This window comes from Psammomys obesus, unplaced genomic scaffold, assembly GCF_907164565.1.
Source record: "Psammomys obesus unplaced genomic scaffold, mPsaObe1.curated_primary_1811, whole genome shotgun sequence".
In the NCBI taxonomy this organism is placed as follows: domain Eukaryota; kingdom Metazoa; phylum Chordata; class Mammalia; order Rodentia; family Muridae; genus Psammomys; species Psammomys obesus.
The window spans coordinates 37,526,015-37,531,966 of NW_026585644.1; the positions used below are offsets into that span (position 1 = coordinate 37,526,015).

The 5,952-nt window shown below is 42.3% G+C and overlaps 1 protein-coding gene across 1 annotated transcript in view; it reads left to right on the forward strand.

Annotated features, from left to right (window-relative positions):
• The first annotated feature begins 914 nt into the window (after positions 1-914).
• Ehd3 (EH domain containing 3) overlaps positions 915-5,952 on the forward strand; it is a 40,428-nt gene continuing 35,390 nt past the window's right edge. The window contains exon 1 of the mRNA XM_055627474.1: positions 915-982. The gene's annotated coding sequence lies outside the window, so the exon portion shown is untranslated. The remainder of the gene's footprint in view (positions 983-5,952) is intronic.

Here is a 5,952-nt window from a genome sequence, read left to right on the forward strand (position 1 = left end):
ACTAAAGATATACTTATAGCTATGATGAAAACACTGATTCCCTTATTGTGAGAGATAAGAACAACACCAGACAATTGTGGGCTACCATTGCTTTGCAGAGGTTGCTTTTGGTATGCTGTGGATAGGATCTAAGGTCCTGGTGGGTTCCACACCAAAGCCTGAGAAAGTTCAACTTGCAGGGTGTGTTATGCTTTGACATTCTTCCCCACTTGATCTTTATTTGTTATTGTTGCCCCTTAGTTTTATGTTTCCAAAACCAGAATTTAACAATGTTTCCAAAACCAGAATTTAACAAAAGCCAAGAAGGGTCTTGACTTATGAGTGAAAGGAAGAACAGGACTAAGCTCAAAAGAATGGGGGCAGAAATCAGTGGCTTTCTGTATATACCTTTGAAGAATCAGAAATTTATCCAAAAACACTAAGATAATAAAAAGAGGCTTTGTGAGCTAGCTTATAAATTAAAATCATCTCCTAGGTTCCAAGACCCATTTTATTAATTCCCTCACACTCACAGTAGCTTGAGAATGGCACAGAGAAAACATTCTTTAAGGAATTCTTTGTGAAGTTTGAAAATAAAAAAAAATTAAAAAATAAAACCGATGAGCTGTTTTTCACAACAGAGGCCTGTTTTTGTAAATCATCTGAATGCTAACTAGAATTCCAAGGGCATTTGTTTGAAACCCATAACCCCAGTGAACTCAGATTAAGCACGTGTGTTCCATACAGGAAGGGTGTGGGGACAGCACTGTGAGGGATGCTGAGCAGGGATTGGGGCAGGCAGAGGGCATAATCAAGGGCATCTGGGGTTCATGGGGACAGGAAGATGAAGACATATACTAAGGTCCAACTCAAGGCAGGCAGGCTGCTCTCTGACACTCCCTAAATATTGTGGTCTCCTGGCCACAGGGCACAGATGTATTCTGAGAAAGGTGGCAGAAGGCGGCCTTGCACTCACTGGAAATCGGATTCCTTGCTCTCACAGGTAAGGGGACTCTAGACAGGCTGCTCTGAGAAGTGTTGCTATGTGAGACAACTGCTTGACTATAGAAATTCAAGTAAAGAGCAGAGTTAGATAATCAAGTCCTCAAGGGCCCACAGACTATCTAAATTGGACTGTGGGTACTTGCCTGGTCTCGGGTCTGAGGAATCTTGGCCAGAGTGAGGCTAAACAGAAGTGAAAGCAGAGACCTGCCTCTACCAGCTTTTGCTTGAGTGTGGTCTCTTCCGATCTAATATCAGCAGGGCAGCAGATTTTCATAGCACTGGCAGGCAACATGGGACATACTCACCTATGACAGGTGTGTAGCATTTCAGTAGACAGGTCATGCAGATTTGCATTTCTCTAGCAAGCTCATGCAACACACATGAGTCCAGCACGCTCACCTCCTCCTCCTTCTCTTCTTTCTTCTTTTTAAAACATGTTTTTCCCACAACCATTGGGAAAATTGTGATAACCTTATTCACCAAAAGGTGTGTATAACTGATGATAGACTGTCAAGGGCCAAGAAGTTCATTTAAAAAATATTGATGTGGAGGCACAGAATTCTACCCATTAACAATGAGGTACCAAAGAGCTTTCAGCTTAGAGAGTCTTCTTGGAATGCCCCAGAGATCTCAATATATTGAAGCAATGGCCTATTCCTCAGAACAAAGGCTGCTCAAAGAGAGAAACCAGAAAAAGCCTTTCAGTATGATCGGCCTTTCCAATTGCTTTTTAGTTCTTCATTCTGCACGAAGATTAAAATGTCTAGACATTTTCCCCTCTCAGTACAAGTTCTCATTTTCTGCCTCTGTTATTCCTGCACTTTGGCATTATCAAACATGTCTGAATCCATATTCTCCTAAGGAACACCTCTAACTACTCCTTCTTCTGTGTCTGGTGTCATTTTCCCCAATGGCTCTTGGTTTTGCCTCTGCTTGCTCATCTGCTTTGGCTCGTTGTTTTGTATTTTTCTTTGGACTTGTGACCTGGCCTATCTTCCTCAGCAGGAAATTCATCTGGCGTTATGAAGCCTGTGACAGGGAAGACTGATGGCCACAGAGAACAGGGTGGTTTCTGTGCTTCCTTCCACGGGTTGGGTGGAGGGTTGTTGAAGGGGTTCTGCTTCGTGTCAGTGGAAATGCACCAGTAGAAAAGAAGACCTGATGGTCAACGATCCAGGACAAGGGTCAAGGGTAAGAGGGTGAGTGAGGCATCAGGCATGACGCCAAGAATAAGCAATGAAAGGAGGTGTGACAATCCCTCAGGTTCCCAGCATCCTAACCAGAGTGACATATCCAACACAGGCGGCAACCTGACAACCTCACTCATCAGTGTTCTCTCATATAGCAATCCAAAGAGGAGAGGTCTCTAGTATGGAAGCTTCTAGATCTCTCAAAGAAATTTGAGGAATTTTTTTAATAGCTATGTCATTTAAAGCTTGCAATAAAATGAAACAAGAGTTTGTCTTGTCAGGAAATATGCTTTTGTTGTTATTTTGTTTTGTTTTGTTTGAGATATGGTTTCTCTGTGTAGCTTTGGCTGTCCTGGAACTCACTCTGTAGACCAGGTAGGCCATGAACTCAGAGATCCTCCTCTCTCTGCCTCCTGAGCTCTGGGATTAAAGGTGTGCACCACCACCCAAAGAAACATAGCATGAATTTACACTGAGACCTTTTCTTCCCAAAGTTCTGAAGGAAAGTTGTTCTGTGCCTGTCAAAGCATGAAAGACCAACAGTGGCCTCCGTTCTCTAAATGATCACATATAGGCTCAATGTTACCATCTCCTAAATAAGAATAGATACTTTTCTATAATTTAGTAGAAAAATTCAAATAATCATTCTTAACACTTATCCTGGAAGTGTGAGTATTCCTTAATGGGTGGGTTTGGTGCTTAGTGGTAGGTCAGTGGGGACTCTACCCCAGGCAGTGAGTGTGACTTGCCTGCCCTACATACAAGTGACTGTGTGAGGAACAGAGCTCAGATCGGGAAAGGTCTGGACTGAGTCTAGGTAAATCACCTTTATTTATAAATGGAAACTGTAGCAGAGTGATGAAAATGCAGATGTGGGGCCTTTGAGAAGGAGTTCGGTCAGGAAGATGAAGAACTTATGAATAAGCTGGTGCCCTTTCATGATGGACCCAGAGGATTCTCTGTCATCCTTCTGCCATGTGGGAATGGAAGCCATCAATCTACAATCAGAAAGAGGCTCTAACCAGACCTTGGCTGCTCTGGTGCCCTGATCCCAGACTTCATGTCGCCCGCCTGTGAGAAATAAACATCTGTTTATAAACCAGTGAGTCTGGGCTGCTTGATCACAGCAGACCAGAGTGATGAAGACACAGGGATGTACCACACAAGGGAGGTACAGAAATGTTCAAGAGTATCAGCATTCAGGTGGTCACAGAAAACCAGGGCGCCCTAATGCCACACTAATGGATAGATTGCTTTGGATTCATTCATTTCAAATAGCACTTCTTAAAATGTAACACATTCATGTATTCACAATGAAGTTTAGCAGCCTGTTCCCTTGCAGTCAAATGAGCTACTGCAGACCCCAACTGGAATGTACTAGGCAGTTAAGATAGTAGCATATTTGATCATGAGGGGATAGTCAAGAAAATTAGTGTCCATCCTGCTTTGCTGAGTTCTGGGACCTAAGATTGGCTTTTTTCCCCTTAAATCTGGGAGAACAATGACCCTTGGAGATAACATTGTGAACAAGAATTAAGGTGCTTCATCTGAGAGCACCGTATGTACAGGCTCACTGCCAATACTGAAAGACGTTATTTCCTATGTTGATTGCAGGCAGTAAGAACTGCATTGACATTTTGGCAGCTCCATCTTAGCGTTTATGCACATTGAATTTTCTAACAATTAAATCTCACGTATCTTTAACACGCGAGTTCTGTCCCATCCTATAAAGAGAGAGCCCTCTGAGGAGATGACAGGACAGGTTCACCACCTTACAAAGACCCTTAATGACAATGTCTCCAGTCTCCTGCCCAGCTGTGGCCTCAGATTCTCAGAATGTGTTATCATCTGCCCAGGGATTCCCAAAAGAATACCCAGGAGGCACTGCATATGTGCCAGGAAGGCAGGATTCTGTATACTTGCAAATATAGTTTGTTAAATTTGAGGCTGGGCTAGAGTAAAGATGCTCTCCTTTGTAGATTTTATTTCTTACCAGCTCTTATAGTTTGAATCTGATATGCACCATTTCCCAGGCTCATATTTTGAAAGGGTTATCCATAGCTGGTGGCATTATTTTAAGAGGCTGTGTAAACCCTGAGGGGTCAAATGTGAGGAGAGAAGAGACTAGGCATGACTTTGAAGATAATATAAGGCCCTCAGCCCTTTCTCTCCTCCCCTGTACAGGTGGGAAAGAGGTACCTCAGCCACAGGCTCCTCATACTTTGATGCTCGAACTCATGGGGCCAATTGACCATGAATCGAACCCCATGAAATCAGGAACCAAAATGAGCCCCTCCTACCTTTTTATGTCGGGCAATTTAGTCACAGTTACTCACAAACAACTAATATACCAGATAAAAGGAATAACTGGACACATGTGCATAAAAAACAAAGTGAAATAAAATTACCACAAACTTTCATAATTCACTTGGAAAAAATCGAAAGATTAGACAGGAGTAAGAAAAAGAGGAGGATCAAGACAACAGGAAGAAAAAGAGGATGTGGAAGCCATGTTTAGAGAGGATGACAGCTGCCATGAAGTTGCAAAATTATAACACTTTCGTGAGGTAAGTGTCACGATACTTCCATGAGGTAAGTAGATAAATGGCTCACTGAAAACAAAAACAAACAACAAACAAACAAAAAACCCCAGACAATCTGGAAAAGGACTAACCCACATTGAACAACAAATCTTCAAGAAGTTTTGACAAATCAAAAGAGAATGGAAGATGACTCAACTGAAAGAAAGAACAAAAAAGCTTGAAATCCTTTCAAGCAGATTGCCATCCTACAAGGAAGACAAAGGCTGTAAAAGACATATGCAAAAATGTAAGGCTAAAAAAAGAAAAGACAACATTTTCTTATGTTTTTGTGTTTTGGTTTTTTTTTTTTTTTTTGACAGAAGAATGCATTCTAAGTTGAGTGTAGTAAGAAACCACAAGGAATAAAATCGATAGTCTTTGCAACAGAGCACTTTAAAATTTACCCAACTTAGATCCACAAATTTCAGTATAAGAATGTAAAGAATAAATGTGCAAGATTAAAGCAGAGAAGTAAGCAGTGGCAGGCCGGTGGAGACACAAACAGCTCCTCAAGAACAGGCTGTGAGCCCCCTCTTGTCGCCTTTTGTATTGCTGAATAAACCAAGCTCTTATCTCCTGCCTCTATCAGATTCTGTGTGCTTGTAGACATTTTTATGATAGCCATAGCCTTGCTATTTTATGATCACTGGCCAACTACAGGCAATTCACATTTCCAAGCTTCCTGTTTGTTTAACAAAAGCCCCATGGGCAATGAGTGAAGTGTGCAGCCTGTACTGGCCCAGCACCAGGAGTTAGAAGCTAGTGCCCCTCCCCTGGTGCTTTCTCTGGTTTCCTTCAGAGGGAGACACAGAAACCTTATTGATCAACCCAAGAAAGGCTTAGAAACCTGCTCTCGTTTACTGTCCCTTGGCCCGATTTTCGTGCTTTGGATGTTTCTCTGGCATATGTGGGCTTGGAATCTCAGGCCTGTTCCTGGTTTTGCTTTGACTGAGATGAATTCTGAAGCTTAGCATCATGGTAGATGCCTTTAATCCCAGCAGTTAGAAGGCAGGGGCAGAAGGATCTCTGTGGAATTGAGGCAAGCCTGTACAACATAGCAAGCTCCAAGTTAGCCAGGGCTACATAAAGAGAGACCATTTCACAGAAGAAGAAGAAGAGGAAGAAGAAGAAGAAGAAGAAGAAGAAGAAGAAGAAGAAGAAGAAGAAGAAGAAGAAGAAGAAGAAGAAGAAGAAGA